The 20,661-nt window shown below is 41.3% G+C and overlaps 1 long non-coding RNA gene across 2 annotated transcripts in view; it reads right to left on the bottom strand.

Annotated features, from left to right (window-relative positions):
* Positions 1-8,005, bottom strand: part of LOC122560764 — a 91,175-nt gene extending 83,170 nt beyond the window's left edge. Inside the window, exons 1-2 of one of the 2 annotated variants that reach the window (XR_006314804.1) lie at positions 7,812-8,005; positions 6,647-7,281 (exon numbers count right to left, since the gene is read on the bottom strand). This is a non-coding gene — a long non-coding RNA (uncharacterized LOC122560764). The remainder of the gene's footprint in view (positions 1-6,646; positions 7,282-7,811) is intronic. The other variant, XR_006314805.1, reaches the window with a different exon arrangement.
* Between the last annotated feature and the right edge of the window lie 12,656 nt (positions 8,006-20,661).

Below are 20,661 nucleotides of genomic sequence, written 5' to 3'. Positions count from 1 at the left end.
ATCTATTAAAGCCAAGAGCAACATTTATTGATTAACCACTTATTGATTTACATCACTAGTTTATAGAGGGTACAAGATGGCAGGCCAGCCACTGTACATTGGAATATTTGAATCTAGCAATAACATAGACATGGCTGAGGTACCTGAAGCAGGCATGGTCTCAACCAGTGATTTCAAGGTGAAAGTGGGTAGGATGCTGATGGGCAGACCATTTGTGTGGTCGAGATACTGCGCTCTGTAAGTGCAGATGTTATTCTTCACTGGTTATGCATATCACTAGAAGACAAAGACACGATCAAAGGTATATATCAAATGCATCTCTCTACTCTAAGTGACTTATATTTAATCCATGGATTACTCATCCCATGATATTTTACATTTCAGTGCTCCTAAGAGGTGTTAAAGCCTAAATATGCTGATTCTTCACAATTGCTTCTGTAACTTGGCAAGCTCTCCTACCATTACTCGCTTCTAGATGATATGAGAAAAAGCTTTTTGTGATGGGTGATCTTTCGGTAATTCCAACCTCTGGAGAATGAGTTCCCTGGTTGCTATGTGTAACAACCTCATAAGTATCTCCTTTGTGGAAACATTTTCAATGCTTCTTCACTTAGCAACCAGTAAATGCATTCCTCTTTCCCTTGTAGTATTTTCTTTTTTTTCTTTCTTGCAGGATCTGTGTTACTGCTGCAAACATGTGTATGATCTTTGTCCTTCCTGCATCTTCGCTATGTTCAAATCATAGCCCTGATATATATTATTTGAGAAATTGGCTTTTTTTTCCCCCCAGGTCTTCTCAAATCCTTATTTCTGTTAGATTTATCTTCCTCCAACCACTTTGAAACTCAAACATGCCAGCATCTGATTGCTGCTTCTTGATTCACCTTGTCTTCACCCTTCCTCTTTTCAGCCTTGCTGGTGCCCTCTGCTCTTGCCTTCACCAGGAATTTTGACTAAAGGCCCCTCCAATCTCTAAAACCAAATAATTTTGACATTTTCATAAAACTATAACAACTTAAAAGCCTAAAAGTCACTTAAAAGCATATATTTTTCACTTCCTGTCACTTAGAAGTGACTTTTAGGCTTTTACATCTGGAAAATAGTGTCACACTAATTTCTGCTGATTGCTGGAACATGTAGGAAAATTAGAAATATCAATATTTCAACTACTGTGCTTTGCTTTTTAAGGCAGACTTGTGAAATAATCAATACGAAAGCTCACTGCAGGCTAATGGTCACACTGCACTACCCTGTAAGAGAAGTATACAGCAAAACATGGAACTGATTTCCTCATAATTTCAGCTGCTAGGAGATTATCTGGTGACAGATCTTTGATGCACCATCAGCAAATGGAAAGCATCCAGTGTGAAATATCTTATTAACGGGCAAGAGCCTTGGTTTGATGCCATCCTTCGCTTTAATAGCTGAAATACTTGCTGATTCTCACAACCAAAGCGGAGACTCAAAGTGCAGTTGTTTGAATGTGATAAGGTGGGGTGACTGATCATCTGTTGCATTTTGCCTCAGTTCAAATCAGCAACTTCAGAAGAGGAGAAAATAACTACTCATGGGACTAGGGGTGGGATAGCATGACATGAATATGATGAATCCACTCTGAAGATACATTTCATGTGTGAACCACAAAAAAAAGTCTCCTGGCAACCTATAATTATTTTTTTTAATTGTGAGGGTTTATTTGTGGGTGGGCTGTATTTTGACTTACTTAGCTTGCTGTACAAGCTGCAGGGAGCTTTGGTGGTGGTAGTGGGGCGGTAGGTTGGGGAGTGTATAACACAGTAGGATTGCAGGGATATATTTAGAATTCGCAACACATTTGGATGTATTTTGTAAACTATGAGTAAATTGCATACTAGATCCTCATATTATGTGGCGATTTGATACTTCAAAATGTGTTATTTCAATAGTGGATGGGGTGCAAGGAAGTCAATTGCTTTGTACTGCATTGTGTTGAGATTCTTGAGTGTTGTTGGAACTGCACTCATTCAGGCAAGTGTAGTTTATTTATCACAGTTCTGATCTGTGTTTTTTCATGGTGGAATGACAGTGAGAAGTTAGAAGGGGAGCTTCTTGCTGCAAGATTCCTAACTTCTGTCCTGCTCTTATAGCCATAATATGTGTCATTATTTAATTGCTGGTAAATGTTAACTCTCAAAAGGTTGATAGCAGGGATTCAGCAATGGTAATTTATTCGAATTTCAAGGGGAAATGGTTGGATTCTCTTTCATTGGAGATGATAATTGCCTGGCACAGTGGAGTGAGAATGTTGCTTGTTGCTGATCAGCCCAAGCCTCAATGTTATCCAGGCCTTGATGCAAATGCACATAAAATGACAGAAAAGATGCCAAAGAGTTAGCTTTGATGTTCCGTAAAATGCAAATAATAAGCAGGTCATTACTAAGACTTGGCAAATGAATAAACAGCTCAGATGCATTGTAATGAAAGCCTCTCATCTAATTTTTGCGAACAAGGAAGGAGGCACTCTGCTTTGAGACACCTAAGAGAAGACTAATGGAATGTCTTTCTTTTAACGTAACAAAGGTGCAGGAGGAGTGATTGTTTAACATAATTTATTTGAAATGTAATGGGAAAAAAGGAATTTTTGGAGTATGAATAGGCAGGTTGAAATAAAGAAAAATAAGTATAAGCTTGAGATGAGACATTGTGAGCTATGTGTTCAATTTGTGGGGAGAAAACAAAGGTTAATGATAAGACATACAAAGATGTTCATAATATTCTTTTAATACACATATTCTAAATATCAAACTACTATAATGAGTATATGTTGAAGAGATGTGTGAGGTACACACAAAGCATCAGGGAGGTATGGAACCCTGAATGTATTCTTAAGCTCTACGCAGCAGCATTACTATTTCTAGGGGTTAGCTTCTGTCTCTTTTTATCCATCAGAAAAATATGTGCTGACAACTTCAGAGCTTTGCACCTTCAACTAACTCCAAACTGTCAGTCACTGTGAAACTAAAAAAAACTTAAAATGTATTGCCAAGATTTAAATAGCTATCCAATATATATTCAGAAAAAAATGGTTTTCTGCCATACAATCCACACATCAGTGATGTGGATATGAAAACAATTATGCAGTCAATTTATTTTTTCAAATAATTCTTATTTACATTATTTTTCAAACGCTTCTTCCTACAGCCTGGCCTAATGCATCCTATTCCATGTTTGTGGCATTAATTTATTATTTTTGCTGGGATCATGTATTTTTCCAACCATTGCAAATTTGAGCTGGAGAGGAATAGGAACAAATATCTCAGATTTAAGCTAAAAAAAAGGAATCGTGAAATGCATAAAAATTTGGGGACATAAGTTCAATTGAGAAATTTAGAACCGCAGGAAGGTTTTTCTTCGGGAGTATTACATTACCAGGAAAGGTCATAGAAGTAAACATCTTTTCATGGAAGAATTTTTTTTATTCTATGACTTCCTTGGACAGCAATTTGATACTCATCAACTCTAAAGACTGAAGTGCATTTGAGACATTTCCACATTTACCGTGCGGCTTGATAAGTTTGCCCATTTCAAAACAGTTTCTGTTTATATCTTTACCATCTCTACAGAGACATTTAAAATTAGTTTAATAGTTAATGAACATGTTTGGATTATGTAAGAACTTGGCCTTATAGTTAGCATCAATCAAGAAGGGTTTACCTATTGGGTTTAATAGCATTTTGCTTGACTTTGAAATATCTTGCGCTTTAATTTCTTTATACACATTCCTTTCGTGTGAATGCCTCTAGCTCATGCAGCACACATGAATGAAAATGTTAGCAATCTTCCTCTGTCAATCTTGCATTTAGCCAAGTATAAGATGGCACCAGTCAATGATGAGGTTACAGTTGTCCCTCTCAGTATGTTTTCTGTTGTTCTGGAGACAGGGTTGGAAGTATGATTCTGAACCTATCCCAATGATAAAACTAAACTTTTGTCACACCATTCGTTGTGACTGTGCAGTTCTCACATGTGTTTTAACAATGTGCATCATCCAACTGAGTTACTGAGGGAGCTTTTGCTATGTTACACTAGTATGTGATAATATGCATTTAGTAAATGGGGGATATTATCCCTCTGCTATATGTAATGAAGTAAAACTCAACATTACTTCAATTCAATTCATCTCCCATCACTGCTGTCATAACACCCATAGTTGAGGAAGCTATTTGATTGATAAAGTAAAACTGCTGCATGAAAACTCTACTTTCTCATATCAAGAAGAAACTATTGTGTGTTTCAAATGAGAGACACTGCTCAGAGATGACTTTGATAACTGCCTGCAGGTTCTTTCACATGATATCTGGTGACATGTTCACCTTGATATGTGCCCCAGGCTATATGTTACTTTGTATTTATCATATGTTTATCATACAGATGACAAAAGCAAGTTTTGTAGACTGTCCTTTTCTTCCATCACTGAAACTGGGGCAAGGTCAACAAGGTCCATCCATCCATCAATTTGGACGCCGCCTTTTCAATAAACAATATATAATAGAAGAATTTGGGTAATCACCAAACACCCAGAATATCATCCATAGATAAGATAGCATGCATAAAGGCAAAGGTCTTTTTTTTGAAAAATCAAGACTTCTTTATAACAAGGCTTTGATAAAAACATAATAATTCACAAATCTCCAAGATGAACCCAACTACCAAGAAGGTTGCATTTGTTTTGGTTATATTTTTCCTGATCCATTTTAGGTTCCCTGACTCTTACAGAGTCTGTTTATACTGACCAGATGAAATAATTCTCCTGTTCAGTATTAGAACAGAATTATTTAAAAGGGGGAAGCATCATTGCATTAATCAATTTCTGTTCACTGTTCAGGATCTGGTTATATAATAAAACACTGTATAGCACATCCCGTCATCTGAAGCAGAACACACCATAAGTAGATGGCATGTCATTAAAGTGTTTTATTGATTAAAATGTTCCTATTATTCACAAGGACCGTCCTAACCCGTCTGGAGGTATAATAGCTTCAAGAGAAAAAATGAGATTCAGAATGATCTATTTGCGTACTATTTCAGATATCTGAAGCTTGATGGTCCAAATCCCATTCTAAAGTTCGAAGCGCAAAAGTTAGGATAAAATTCCCAGTGTGTACTGAAGGTGTCCTGCACTGCTGCTGGCGGTGTCCACCTTGTCAGGAAGATGTGAAAGACCTCATTACTCTACGTCAAAGAAGAACAGATCAATATTTATCAAGATCAGAAGTTGCCTGACACAGATTATAGTCCAATAGGTTTATTTGAACTCATAATGTTTTGAAGCGCTGTCCCTTCGTTAGGTGAAGGGGCAGAAAGCTTTTGATTTCAAGTAAATTTGTTAGACTATAACCTGGTGTCGGGTGACTTCTGATCTTGTCCACCCCAGTCCAACGCCGGCACCTCCACAATGTTTATCAGCGACACGAAAACCAATGGATGGATATTTGGCTCATCATCATGTCCTCCTGCAACATGTATGAGGTGAGGGATGCCATCGACGTCCCTGCCGATTACACTTGCAGGAAGTGCACCCATCTCCAGCTTACTGCGCTGTATTCTTCTATGTTCTATGTTCTATGTTCTAATATTGTGCAAGCTTACTATGAATACATTTTTTGTAATTTTTCATACAGAGTGATAATAGTTAGTACTTATTTAGCCGTAAAGCGATGCAAGGCGTCCTGAAGTCGCGAAATATGCCCTATAGCACAAGTGTTTATTGTCTGTGTTAACAGAGTTTCAATGCAATCTACGGCCTTCTCACATACCGAATTTTACAAATGGAATCACGTGAAGAGCCTTACATTGGATTTATGTCAATAGGGTTCAATGTCAGTTTCTCCAGCTGTTAGTCTTAATCATGTTTACTAGCATTGATAATTTGCAAAATACATCACTCTACCATAATAAGTTATAATCCTCCTCCTTTCAACGTGTGTTGGCATTGCAAATTCAAACAATTCACGCCCATGAAAGAGGAGCAAGAGGCGGGACCACCGGTATAGGGACTGAAAGTGACATCATAAGAAAATATCATCTAACTAACTGAATTTTAAATGCATTTTGTTAACAATATGTTCGTCGTACTTGCGAGTGAACCAAGCATGGAGTTTGAACTTTGGGAGAAAATAAATTTACGAACCTAGCAATGGAATTTGTGTGGAATTGACATAAAAGCCAAGACACGTCAAAACTCTGCTTACATTTTCAATCTGCCTTTGTATGTGTTTGTATGTGTGTGCATGGAAACAGATAAAAATGTGCCTGTAAATGTACTCACTAGTACATGTTATGGGTGCAGTAAGTGGCAGGCAGTGTGATTCAGTCTGAGGAGTGTGTAAAGCAATGCTCAGAATGCAAAGCAGCGGGCGGCGGTCTGTCCGTTATGAAAACAGCCTGCTGTCAATCTGTGCTGAATAGTAACTAACAGGATCCAAGCTGCGCTCTCTTTTAATTTAAGAGCGTAATAGGCTTAGAAAATAAACCGAGGATTTGAATAAATCAATCTAATGTTCCACCTATCGACCCAGACGCCCTTTTGCACCCAGTTAATATTGCGGTCGTATACTCCCGACCTTATTTTTTTTCAAACGTTTTGAATTATTAATTCAGAGGTTACCTTATCCACCACTTGGTCTAAACCGAGTGATCCTTGGAGCCGAGTGTGCCGCGGTGCAGGCCAGTTTATTGCGGGCAGAGGGGTTACTCGAATTGGGAAGAAATGTAATCTCACAGGCGGGTCTGTGATATGATTGGGATGACATTACGTGTTGTTTGTTTCCTTACAACCATTTATGGAGTGATATGAACAAGCTGATCACTTGATTTAGCCTCACCTTTTTTTTCATCAACGTACTGGACATCATCCTTTCAATCTCGCCTTCTGTTCCATTCCCAGTTTTCCACTGCAAAAAAATTAAGGGCTTGATCACGATGTTAGATACATCCTTCTTAATATCAAGATAGGCAAAAACGCACCGCGGACGCAGGAGTTTACATCTCTCGGCCAGGTTCGACACGTTTCAAGCAGAAACGGCCCAAGTCTTAAGTCAGTTTTGATTGAAGTCAATCACTGCCCAGTTTAATCATCTGTGGAATCTCCGACTGACGCAGCGCCGGAGCGCAGCGAGAAGCTGCAACCACTCAGGCCGAATCCGGCCCCTGGATTTCTGTACGGACCTTTCTGAGAAATGGTGTGAGGCGCTAAAAGCTCCGAAGTGAAACACTGACATCTTCCTCCGGGTAAGTGCCAGACTGCAAAAAGAAATAAAAAGGTGGAAATTGGGGTTAAAGCCAGGGAGGTGAGTGGATGGGTGGGGAAGAGAGGGAAATATATAGATCTCATCTCCAATTTCGGCCATTGTAAGGTAGCAATGCACCCATATCTAAAACGGGTGCAGCCTGAAATTGTCTGGGGTGGGGAGGTAAATGTTGGACATTTCAGCACGATAATTATGGACAGCTCCCTTTCTGCTGAACGCGGTGCACTTTCTCGCTCAATGATTTCAGGAGGAGCGACGTTGGTGTTTTTAGACAGATTTGCGCTGCCATCATTTGGCCGGTCAGTTAGCTATAATCTTAAAGCACACGCCTCTCAACTTTCTGTGCCCATGCCGAAGGGAATTGGCGGGAAAGTGAAACTGATCCGATCTGAACTGACAGCTCATTCTGTTTGTGCTGAGAACTTCTTTGCTTCTGTTTTTTTGTTATGCTGCCCCACCCCAGCCCTTCCCCCCCGAATCCCGCCGTGCCCCGAGGCCTCCTTGTCTGTTTGGTCCCATTACCCTATCGCCAAGTCTGCACTGTGATATATCAGTTACTTTCATGATAATGAATAGGAGCCTCTGCAGTGCTGGGGCAGACTCGCGTTCGCTGCCACATGTTGCTGTCCCTTTCAGCACCAGTATAGCCGGATGGTGCCGATAACACTTGGTGTGAAGACTTGCTAATAGTCTCGAAAGAAGGCAAAAGAGGCGGGGCGGCGGCGGCGTCAGGTATGTTGAGACCAAGGCATAGATGAGATGCATTGATAGTTCATAATGACATAGCATGATGTGGAGTGCGCTTGTATTATTATTCGACCAGCACTGTGTAGGAGGGACGAAGATAAGGATATGATCATCTCTTATTCAGGGCTGGTAAACTGAATCCTAAATCATTGTCCACGACTTATTGCTTCAGATGGACTTTAGGACCCTAGTGTCCCATGTCCCATGAAGCAGCCGTGGAGTACGACGTGTATCTTGGACGATAAACGGGATAAGCTGCCAACTGTGTTCGTCAGTGGAACACCAGGAAGCAGCAGGGGCGTCTCCTAGTTACTGATTTATGAGCAAGGCAGTAATTATGCCCAGCAAAATGTAACGTGTGACGATCACGAGAGCACAGTGTGCAACTACCGCCTCCTTGTCCATGGGAAGTGTGTGTCTGGCAAGCGTGGAACATTTGCTGCCACTCACGCCCAAAGCAATAAATGCAACATTCGGGCCCTCTACAGTAAATTGCAGAACACAGAAAATAGCACACCCCACCAATCAAGTATTTTCACTGAAGCCAGCGAAAAATAAAGCCATTGTTAACAATCTGGACACGACTCTCAACCGGGTCGAATCAGATTTCATTGAAGACTAGTGATTTCAGTGGTCATATAGATTCCATTCAGGAGATCAGCTTCCCTCCCCCTCCCTCCCCCGCTTTCTAAACCTCTCTACCTCCCGTTTCCCTTTTGTCTCCTCCGCTTTCTAATTGATCTCTTTCTCAGATTCTCACCTCTCAGTTAACAGTTCTCAATTAGCTAGCACAAATAAAATGAACCAGTGTTCTCAGTCCAAACCCAGTCTACCATGACTTTGTTGAGAAAGCAGGTGGCATTTAAGACCTTGTTCCAACGGCCTGTATGTTGCTTCTTTGTCCTGTTACACTTTTCTGGAAAAGATAGAAAGGAGGCGGGGTTTTGAAGATAGAGTTCTGATAAATTATGGGCTAGCTGACGTGTGCACACTAGCTAATGGAAATAACGCGTTGACACCCAGCTCTGAATGAAAGTAATTTACTGCAGCGCATTGGTATGAATTGCTGGGACTGGGCAGGTTATAATTGCAGAGAGAAAAGAATAGAATGTGCTGAATGGCACAGACTGACTGTGCAGGCCCATTGCGAAGGCCATTCGGTGAGCACATTGGAAACGCCCACACTGACTCTCACTTTGACACTTTGGGTTTTTCATATTATTTTAAATATTTAAACATTCGCGACTCAGTGTAAATTAGATCATTTCGATGTCAATTGAAATGTTTCAGCCTTGTTGCTACCGTCTCTGAGCAGTGGCCATTAAGGCAGGGAGATTGAACGAGCTATAATTAAAGTCCGAGTTAGTGCCTGTGGTTGAAAGGAGGGGGTTATGAAGTTTGAAAGATTATCTTAAATCTTGGATTGATGAGAAGGTGCAGGTGAATTTGAAGTTTTCCTTTGTAAACATAGCAAGCCCCAATAAAGGGAAGTTTCTCACTTTGTTGTCAACTTGTGCCGGGAGGTTTCTGTCCCTGCTTTATTTCACGAATCCAAAGGAACGTCAGTGTGGCATGCTGGTAGCTGTCCTAGTAGCTGCTCACAGCGCTATTGAGTTGTACACACACTAACATTGTTCGAAATTTAGATTATCACCAACTCTTCGCCAGGAAAGGCAAGTCTGTTGATTTTCAGCCTTTTGTTCGCCTAGACCAGCTTGTTAATATCTAATGCTAGCTTGTGCTCTCAAATTTATCCTGTCGATTGAGTCAGCTGTTTTGTATGCATGGTATCTGAGCAAAGACTGGTGGTGAGAGAGGGAAGGAGAGAGAGAGAGAGAGAGCGTGCGGTGGATACAGAAGAGGCGAGCTCCAGTATCCTGATAAAACTGAGGAGGAGGAGGTTTCCAGTCGGAGAGATTGGACAGAAAGACAAGCAAAGCCTCCGCGGAGCGAGAAAACAAAAAGATGCGAGAGGGGTCTGTGGTGACCGGTGCTACAAGCAAGACTGGCCGGACACAAGAGCAGAACTACTGCTGAGCCGATCGGTAGAATCTGAAAGCGGTTCCCCACTGTGAGCATTCGCCATGCGTCTTTCTGTGCGAGGCCCAGTGCTCTGGACACTAGGGGGGACTTGGAGCTCAGGGGATTGCTGAGCACTTCGACTCGATCCTGACAGTGCTGGCTGCCGGTTAAGAGAGGGCTGTAAGACCAGAGACTTCATCATGACAGCGTGAAGAAACCCCTCCCAAAAACAGGGATTGAAAAGAAGCACAGAGAGAGAGAGAAAGCAGAACAAATCCGGAGACTGCAAAGACCAACACGATAGTGGCTAACCCCGAACCCTGAGCACCTTTGCTTCAGGAGAACAAGTCAGCCCGCGGAGACACGGAGAAAGCGGATGTGTGGAAGAGGTGTCCGTGTCTAGGGAGAGAGCCTCTGCAGAGTCGAATCTCTGTGACTGCCAGCCCGTGCAATCCTTCAAGCAGTCTCCTCGCTCGCTCTCGCCTTCCTGAGAAGGCAAGCTGAAATGTGAAAAGGTGGCAATTCTCTGCTTCGCAAGCGTTTGGATAATGCGCGAAAATCGATGCAGTACACTAAACGAATTTCAATAATTCTTGCGCGAAACTTGGTGCTGAGGATCCGAGAAGCAGAGGAAGAAAACGCGATTGGGATCAGCGGTGAGAACTGGAAAACTCCCAAACCAGGTAGTGTGTCGATCTTTATCTCTCGATCCCTTGCCCCGGCCTAAATAGGCTAGACAACTCCAGGATGAAGAACCAGCTGTATTGGAGCAGTTCCGATTGGAGGGATGGACAGTGCTTAGTCTGTAAATCTAAAGTAAGATGTTGAGTAGTGAGTGGGAGGTTTGTCTATCAAATTGAAAGTCGCGGAGTGCAGTGCTCGAGGCAATAGAATGAAACTCAAGCAGAGGAAGAAACTATCGGTCAGAATTGGTGAGGAAAGATTGCCTTATTGACACGTGTCCCGTGTCGAGGCCACTTGTCTGAGGGCCCGGTCACAGCACCGGTGCTGTTAGGTACCCAGCATCTGATCACCCCATTGTCTCCCATCACAGATAATTGCTGCTTCAGTGAAAATCGCTTAAAACGACACACCAAACTCTAACCTATAGAAAGCCAGGACTAACCAGCTCTCTGACAGTTCCGTAATACTTGGGTAGTTTCACAAGTCTTTCTGTAAACATTCAACTTTAAGGAAATCATACACGAGTGGAACGTGTAAATCATGCTGTTTGTAAGGAAACGTTTCCACTAGCAGGACATAGAACAAAAGTCGAAGGCAATTGGCAAAATAGCCAGAGGGTGACTTTTTGTTAAACCAGCCAGTTATGATCTGGAATGTTCTCCTTGGAAATATTCAGGAAGCACACTATAATAACGTTTAAAAGGAAGTTGGAGAGGAGAAAGAGACTCATTGACTGGCTCTTTCAAAGAGCTAGCTCACGGACGATGGGCCGAATGGTCTCCTGTGCTGTGTCACTCCAGTAATTCTCTCTTCAGTGTGCGTTTTGACAGTGTGTTATGGTGGTCTTTGTGTTTTACCAGGTTATTCAGGAATCTCTGTGGTCCCCATTCCTAGAGGCTCATGGCTACGTTTGTGATCTTTAATTGAAACCAAACCGAAGCATTTTACTATCACGATACGTGGTGTCTTAATTTTTTTTTACAAAAAGCAGTTCATTGAAATGGTGAATAGCATGCAATAGATTTAATATTCAGGTCACAGGAATCCAGTTAATTCCGTTATTCATCTCGATACCATTGCCAAAAAGATTTTTTTTTGGTTGTTGATTAGAATCTGATCATTGCCTCGCTTTCTATGAAGAACGGGCACCTCCCCAATCCCCCCTGTTGGCTTATAGTGAAGACACTGACACAAACATCTTCTTAAAATCTCGCTCTACATAAGTGGGAATCAGCATTAAGCTACCTACCGCTTTGTCTATTGCTCAAACTGCAAGGCGGATGGTGATGGATTCTTAAATGTTTCAATATTACTAGCAACGAGAGCATACACGGGAATGCGTGTGTATGTTGTGAATCAGCACAGGATCAATTGGATCGACGCCCACACAAATTCTGACAAATTGAGATCGGGCTGTCTTGGAATTTTCACGATTTTACCCATTAAGTAGCTGGTGTGTTTGTGGCTGGGATGGTCTCAGTGTTATATTTGAGCGCATGTGTTGCATTCAGGGTTCATAAAGAGACGGAGAGGGCTCGATCTGGGTATGGGAATGTTACAGTTGCTGCATGTGGAGATGCTCAAGTGTTCAGTTGTTGCCCAGAATATTGAAAACAGTTGAACAAATCCAACCGACTGACCCACCTTTTTGTATGGAGTTGCTTCATCAAAAGCAGCTCCGACAGGCAGGATTTTGGAGCTGGGCCAGAGCTGAGGTGCACTGTCGGTCTGTTGCAGGCCAATGTTTGTCCAATCCTAACGCCTGTGCCACGCCCGGTGGGACATGAGCTCACGCTGTGATCAAGGCACAAACTAAAGCGCTTCTGCGTGTCCGCAATTGTGAACCTTGACTGAATAGGGATAAAATTATGTCCAAACCTAGGGTGCGTTTTCACAGAAGCTCCCAGGGAGAGACGGCTAGGCACCTGACAAAGCCTCTGGTAGGTACCCTGTTGTATGCAACAGGTTGAGAAGATCTAAAGCTGCTTAGAACTCAAGACGTTAGCCGGGGTGTCTGAAGGAAGCGGACCTCTCCATTTCAAGTATATCGGCACTACGATGGAGTCCACCAACATTTAAGGTGAGGATCTCCTTATGGCTTATTTGGTGAACGCACTCATAGGTACACAATGAAGAAGGCTGTACTGAATGTTGTCATCGATAAAATAGATGCTCGGAGATTGATTGCGATTATTAGACTACTGGGTCATGAGGTCTCTCATCATAGTTCATTAACTGAGCGGTTTCTCTGTTAAATGTCAGTTTAACTCCCTCCTGAAATGTTGAAGCGGTTGATTCAACTTTGATTAAATATCTGTTTTCCTAGAAACTATATTCTAAAGACATCTTAAACGGTCTCAGCCCACTCTCTAGGATCAAGGCATCCTCAAATAAAGCCGATAGTGGCTTGGTTTTGAGAAACAGAGACAAGGGTCAAGACCCACAAAGTACAAGACTGGCGACTCTGAGGAGAGGGGCCATGAGCCTCATCTTGGTCTTCAGGAAAATGTTTCAAGATATGTTTGAACTCAATCGTCCTTCAATTGCACTAATGTGGTTGTAAAAGTGGCAACCTTTAACTTTCCCAGTCAAGTTAATCAATAACATGAATGTCGATCATTTATAACTGCTGTAAGTTAAAGATTTTTTTGCGGAGACTTTCTTTTTGTATTCAGATATTTCTGAATGAAACTTTAAGGTGTTTAATTTCAATGAAATGAGAGGTTCTTCCTGTGCACTGTCGAGACTGCCTGTATTCCCTAATGTCTGATCAAACTGTATTTCTGAAGGTTGAATCCTACACAACAGTGCTGCTGATTATAAAGATTGTACCTCCAGCTGCGCGTAGTGTTTAGACACTTGCAGATCGTCAGAAAGCTGGCTTGAGCAGTAACTAATTCAACGGACCCTCTTCCCTCATTAGCAGCTGCTCCCAACCATTTTACCCTTAATTTAAATGAAGGAGGTGGGACTCAGTTATGTGGAGATACTGGGGAAGCTGGAGTTGTTTTCTTTTACAGTAGTAAAGTTCAGAGGAGTTTTGATAGTCGTGCCCAGGATTATCAAGAATTTTAAAATACTTTATGTTGGGAGAAACTGCTTAAATTTGCACTAGGATAGAGATTATGAAAGGAAACGGTGTGGGTGGGGCACTTTGAGCATGTCTTACACTGCTAGTGTTCTGATTCGAAATGCACAGCATGAAAGGAAAGGATGAAGGTCTCATAGAAAAGTATAAAGGTAGAAATGCAGGGCTATGTGCAAAGAACTGGGGCTGGAGTGTAATTAGATAATAGCCCTTTCACACAGTACGATGGGCAGAATGGTCTCTTTCTATGCTGTGTGATTTTATGATCGACTCACTCTCCCAGTTGACTATGAAATAATTTGTTGGAGTGTTTTAAGAATTCCCCAGCATTCTATCTCCTACTTTTACTGAAAAATAAAAAATGACTTGCAAAGTTGTTACAGCCGATCCACACAGGCGATGTACTTTTGCGAGTGTCTATACTCTTTAACTCCAGCCGGTTTCAATCTGTTTCACATTTGTTGCTCTAAGATCTGTTGCTCTAAAGGGCTTATGCCCGAAACGTCGATTCTCCTGTTCCTGACCTGCTGTGCTTTACCAGCAACACATTTTCCGCTCTAAAATCGAGCCAACCAGGGACAGTTTAGGCCTACTGGCCGTCTGGGCATTCCAACCTGTTCCCAGTAAACCTTTATTCACGGGCCTGTCAGGCGGAAGTGCGGCATAAGAAAGGCAATACGGGGACGCGCTAGATTTGGTCCCAGTATGGATAAGAAATGCAGGAACTGCTGAAACTAAGCATTCCAACGTTACCGAAAAGGAAAAGGACATTGATGTTTGTGTAAATCGACGTTTCCAGCATAAGCCCTTTATCAGGAAGGTTCCTGATGAAGAGCTTATGCTCGAAACGTGGATCGTTTTGCTCCTCGGATGCTGCCTGACCGGCTGTGCTTTTCCAGCACCACCTCTTCCAATCTGGTCTCCAGCATCTGCAGTCCTCGCTTTCACCTACAAACTTGATGTGTACGCAGTGGTTGTCAATTTTGCCTTCAAAGTAGTCATTTGATCTCGGTGGCAATTGATTATATAAGAAGCGATTTGGAGAGCGTCAGTGAGAATCATGATAAGCTTATATTCAGGTTATATATTTGCCTTCGGTAATTCCAGTTAAATGGATTATCTCGAGGCCAGGAGTGAATGAAGACGTGGTCCTTTCAAACTAATGCATTTGGAATCACTAGTTATTGTTCCGTAAAACACAAGTTGGAAGAAAGAATATATGCAATCAGGGAGATTTTAGCTATATTGTAAACTCCCGGAGTTCCTTCCACATGCGCACAGGCTTTGGTTGTGGTCTAAGTGTGGGCTTAATGTAGCACCTCCCCACTCAGAAAGCTGAACATTAATAAATCAAGACAATAAGTCAAAGTTTTTCATCTTGCACTCATTAGAATTAGGATGCAAGAAATAGACTTGAACAAAGGGACGCCATTTTACAAGGAATGAGAAAAGGGTGTTGATTGACTGGACCATATTACCATGGAGATGCGGCAAGAACAATTAACTGTCAGTTTGGATTCGGTCCAAGCAGGTAGATTCTGATTGATCAAATCTGTTTCTCTGGTCCTGGTTCTGATAGTGCAAAGTCAAAAGCTTAGTCGTCTGGTCTTCCCTTCGACAATGTTTAAGTTCTGCATTACTTGGCAATTATTTAGGCATCTCACAAAGTCAAGGTAGAAATTTCACTCTGGAGACTTAAGTGGCCGATCCTGCATAACGCAACCGCGCAGTTTCGAAGCATTTCTTGCACCAATGGAGCTACCCAAACTAACTGCAATTGAAGAGAACGTTTTTAAAGATGCCATAAAGTCGTCAAATGCAGACCATCCTTGTTTTAAGATACCTTTTTTTCGCGAAAGTTTGGCATTTCTTTGAGCATCATAGTCAGTACTTTCTTCCCTGTTGTTCCCAAGGTTTGGTATCTCTGCCCATGGCTTTGATAGAGTTACCGTTCTTGATGCTACAAATAGAGATGATTGCTCTCTAACCACATTCCTGGCCAAGAACTTCTGCCTCTGCTGCCACCACTTTGGCTGTTGCTTGCACCCACTGCAGCAGGACTTTATTATACAGCCAAAACATCTGGATATGGCAACGTTTCACACTCTGCAGAGTCAATCCAGTTTCACTCTTAGAGTAGGTGAAAGGCAGTTGGTGCGACCATTATGGAGGACTTACGGCCAATCATTTTGCTTCTGATATTAAAACGTAGAATCTGATTTGTTGTACTGAAGTCAACAATTAATGTTTCGGTTATTTGGCAATCTCCTAACTCAGTCTGATTGTTGATTTGATTTAGAAGCAAACGTTACCTATTTTAAAGTAAGCCTTTTTAGATGAAGTCCCGGTAGATGGCAATTGCCTATGGTATAATCAATGGACTGTTAATCCAGAGACCAAGGTAATGTTCTGGGGACTTGGGTTCGAATCTCGCCAGGCAGATGGTGGGATTTGAATTCAATTTTAAAAAGTTCAGGAATTAAGAACCTGATGATGACCATGACTCCATTGTCGATCGTCAAGAAAAACCAATCTGGTTCACTAATGACCTTTAGGGAAGAAAATCTGCCATCCTTACCCTAGATATGACTCCAGATCCACAGCAATATGGTTGACTCTTAACTGCCCTCTGGGCAATTAGCTAATGACGCCCTCATCCCGAATAAAGAAAGAAAATCCGTGTTTTCACACCACTCTCATCCCTATTCAACAGCTACCAATTCTCCGTCTTTATTTTTGTCAGAATAACATTTAAGATAGTTTAGGATATTAACGTTAAGAGTCACTGTGTCCTCTAGTGTCCACTGTCAACCGACATCAGACTTGATAAATTTCCTTTGGAACATTTCCCAGGAGACTTGTTCATAATGAGTCAAGACGGACACACGATAGTTGTAAAAAGTTGATAGTGTTTCACTGGCATTGGCGGGGTGGGAGGCAGCTAAGGGTGAAATCTCATTGGGGTCAGTGCTAAATCTCGTCTGTGAAACTGAGTAGTCAATTGCGTCCATTGGGTAAATGTTCGGTAGAACAACGGGTTACTTTTCCAAGCTTCTAACCGTCCTAACAGTAAGGATGAAGCTGGGAGAGCTTTTTCATACTTTCGGTATGTTCTATATTGCAACGGATATTAAGATATACAGGGAAAAAAAGTACAAGCTCGAGTTCATATAGTGCCATTTGTAAACCCCAGGACGTTCCAAAACAATTTACGCACAATAAGTACCTTTGGAATATAGTTAGAACCATAGAAATGTACAGCATTAAAAAAAAGCCTCTCCGCCTATCATGTCCTAGCGCTGGCTGAATGTTGTTGGAATGTAAGAATCTGCATTCTATTTGGACACAAAATCCACAAATAAAATTGTGCTAATGAACAGATTACCTGTTCTGTTGATAGTGGTGGAGGAGTAAATATGAGACAGGACACTCGGATGATTTCCTATCACTTCTTCCAAATAGCGCCTCGGGATATTTTACTCCCACCTGAGTGAACAGGTGAGATGTCAGTTTAACCTGGCATCCAAAATAAGAAACCTACAATAATATAGTCATGCCCTTAGTGCTGTGCTGGGGTGTCCGCCTGAAATATGTGTCCAGGTTTTTGACTGGAATTCAAACCCACATATTTATTCCTTAGAGCAGAGAGTGCTGAGTCGTCTGTCACACTGTACCATATTAATACAAAAAAGGCAGATGAACTTTAGGAGCAGTAATGATTTATGTAGATGGAAACAGGAGGTTACAGAGATCTAGACAACGCAAAGTGAGTATGGCAGATACAATTGAATCTGTGGCAATGTTCATCCACTTGGATCTAATAGAGGCAAATGTTCTTCATAGCAAGAAACTTCAAAGAATGATAGAAATAATCAGTTTCCTATTATGGGAGAATGAAGAATTCTTAAAATGAGTAGTCTATTCATCAGGAAATGCTGTTTCATCCAAAGGGTGATGGAAATGTGGAAGACCTCATTCCGCAAAAAAAAACTTGGTGCTTGGAAGACAAATGAAACTGTTAAAACTGAAATTGATAATTGTTTAAAACGTAGGGGGTAATAAAGAAATCAGAATTAAGATAGTAAAGTTGAATTGAGATATAGGTAAAACAGTTTCTACTCAAATTGAATGATGAAACATGATGGAGGGGCTGAACAGCCGTCTAATTTTGCTGTGTTTACATGTTTTTAGAATTGCAGAATTTATAACATAAAGATGGTTTTCTTTATTTAAAGAGACCTCCCGCAATGATAAGGCTCTCAAAACAGGATAGAGATGGAGTTAATATATTTACATGTAATGTTTGAGGACAAAGACTTCGCCAGTATTTAGTTAAATCCTTAATATTGTTGGCAACATTGAATGTTTCGTGTGGGTGTTGGATTGTGTAAATGTATTCCAATCTATTAAGGTTACATAATTTGGAGATGTAATGGGGTGTGCAAAGTTAAAAATCACACAACACCAGGTTATAGTCCAACAGATTTATTTGAAAGCACAAGCTTTCGGAGCGCAGCCCCTTCATCAGGTGGTTGTCAACCACCGGATGAAGGAGCAGCGATCAGAAAGCAAGTGCTTCGAAATGATTACATACGGATTCATTTTGTGAAAAAAAAGCTCAAACTGGACGTTCAGCTAGACTAAAATACAGAGATTTTGTACAGTTGCTCATTGAATGCCCGGCCAGAAATCATTAAAGTTATGGTGAGGTGTCGATGCTATTAGGCACGACATCATCTAGAAACAAGAGATTTTTCTTCCTTGAATAAAAACCACTGTACAATGTTTTAAGATAATTTTGACATTGTGGGTGGCGAAGCAGACACTTCTGTCCACCTTTTCTAAACTCCCTGTTGCACTGAACATCTCTGGTCGAATTATCAGTCAAGTTGAATTTAGCCCGATTGCAGGGCTGCTATTCTAGTCAAGTGGAAGGATCGAAGCCGTTTAACGAAAACCAAATACATTATGGAAATGGAATATTGATTTCGATCTGGGGATTGAGCGACTTTGTTATTTGTATCTCAATGTGTCACGAACAGCTTCAGTTTCTGAGCTATCTCTCTCCATTTTATAAGCGTTTCTTTTCATCTCTCTATTCCTCTCCCTTTTAATCGTTTTCACCTGTGATTTGTGTGTACTTTATTTGCATAATCCAAACACGGATCTTCTTGGCCCATCTTCACTCCACAAGCATTGTTTAGACTCTCCTTTAGTCTAAGATTCAACTGAAAGCTTGGCCTTTACACAAATGACTTGTCCTTTTCTCTCTGCCAGACCTCCAAGTAATCCGTTTTAATGATGCGACCCTGCCACTGACCTGCTTCTTCACTAATCAGTTTTCTTTTGGACTTCCTGAAACCATCAAGGTGGTCCGCTGCGGGAGACCGGCAGCAAGAGCATTGCAAAACTCGTTAGCAGCCTCGAATCCATCCTCGCAAACCATCTGCATCAAAGCGATAAAATCTATATTAAGAAAACTTTCACTTGACAAGATATGAGAAGGTTATTGAGAATGAGCATAACCACCGAAACCGCGACAGTAAAAGAAATTCCTCTCAATTAAGCAAACAAAAAATAATGTTTCAAATAATGAATGGCAAGTACCAGAGGTCAATAGACTTCTTACACCCTACGTGCCCTTTTCCCTAGATTACAACACTAATAGACTTCATGTATTGTTTTGAAGCCTGTTGGGACGTTCTGAATGACGCTATAGAAATTCTATAATCTTTCTGGACATGTAAATGATTGCATTTTTCATTCAGAAGTAATCCCTGAATACAGGGCTCCCTTCCCTCATGAATTCAATCCACCGATAGTATCTGCAGGTAACCGTAACCCGGGTTTTAATGAAAGGAAATGTTCTGAGATTGTTGTGTTTCCCTTTTTAAATGGATGTGTTCATGATCACTCTAGACAAACTCTTCCTTCTAATTCTGGCTTCCACGAGACATTCTAAATATTTTCCTAATCTCTCTACCTGTTGTTTACATACTTACTGGGTCTGCAGTTTCTCTGAGAGCTGCTTTTCACACATAATTCTGCAGCAAGAGGTGTACAGTATGGGTTGCTAGGTAACTGGGTGAGAACCGATGAATCCAGGTTGCAAAGCAAATGCTGTCACACGGCTACGTCCTGCACCTGGCAGCCGTATCTCAAGTCGTTTCCAACGAAATCTTTCCAAAATACTTAGCGATTTTGTCCCTTTTCCCGTTTTACCTTGGAACTTGCAGTAAGTTCCCTGTGCAGGCAATTATGTAACTAATGATTTATTGAAATAAATTCAACCACTTCTGTTCATTGTGCGAACAGGTAGCCTATTTCGTGTGGTGCAACAGAGCGTTGGCAACAGATAGACTTCCTGCTTTTTCAGCTGGCATATAAAGAACTAGTGCAACACTATACTCCAATTACAGAGACGGAGTGCTGATGTGAATAGCTCCTGGATTCCACCCCCTCATTGAATCTGGTAAAGACAAGTTCATATTGACAGTACCCATTGGAAATGTTACCCATTTGTTACTCTTTCAAGTTCTGAGTTTCTGACATCCCTGATGTTATTTTGGATTTACAGCACTGTGTTTATCACTGGCACGGAGCTGGTCCCCAATAACACTTTAACAATCTACAAATGTTTTCAAGTTTCAGTTCAGCTTCTTTTTGCAAAAGAATCTTCAAACTTATTCCTCCATCCATTTCACATCATATTACGATTTTTGATATTAATTTCTTATAAAGCAATCTTCCAAAAATCAATCACACTGTTTTTTGAAGCAAACATAAATTGAATTGCTCTGTTGCAGCAGATTGTAATTGTTCATATTTTCT

The sequence above is a fragment of the Chiloscyllium plagiosum genome, chromosome 21, assembly GCF_004010195.1.
Source record: "Chiloscyllium plagiosum isolate BGI_BamShark_2017 chromosome 21, ASM401019v2, whole genome shotgun sequence".
In the NCBI taxonomy this organism is placed as follows: domain Eukaryota; kingdom Metazoa; phylum Chordata; class Chondrichthyes; order Orectolobiformes; family Hemiscylliidae; genus Chiloscyllium; species Chiloscyllium plagiosum.
This window is presented reverse-complemented; position numbering and strand designations above follow the sequence as displayed.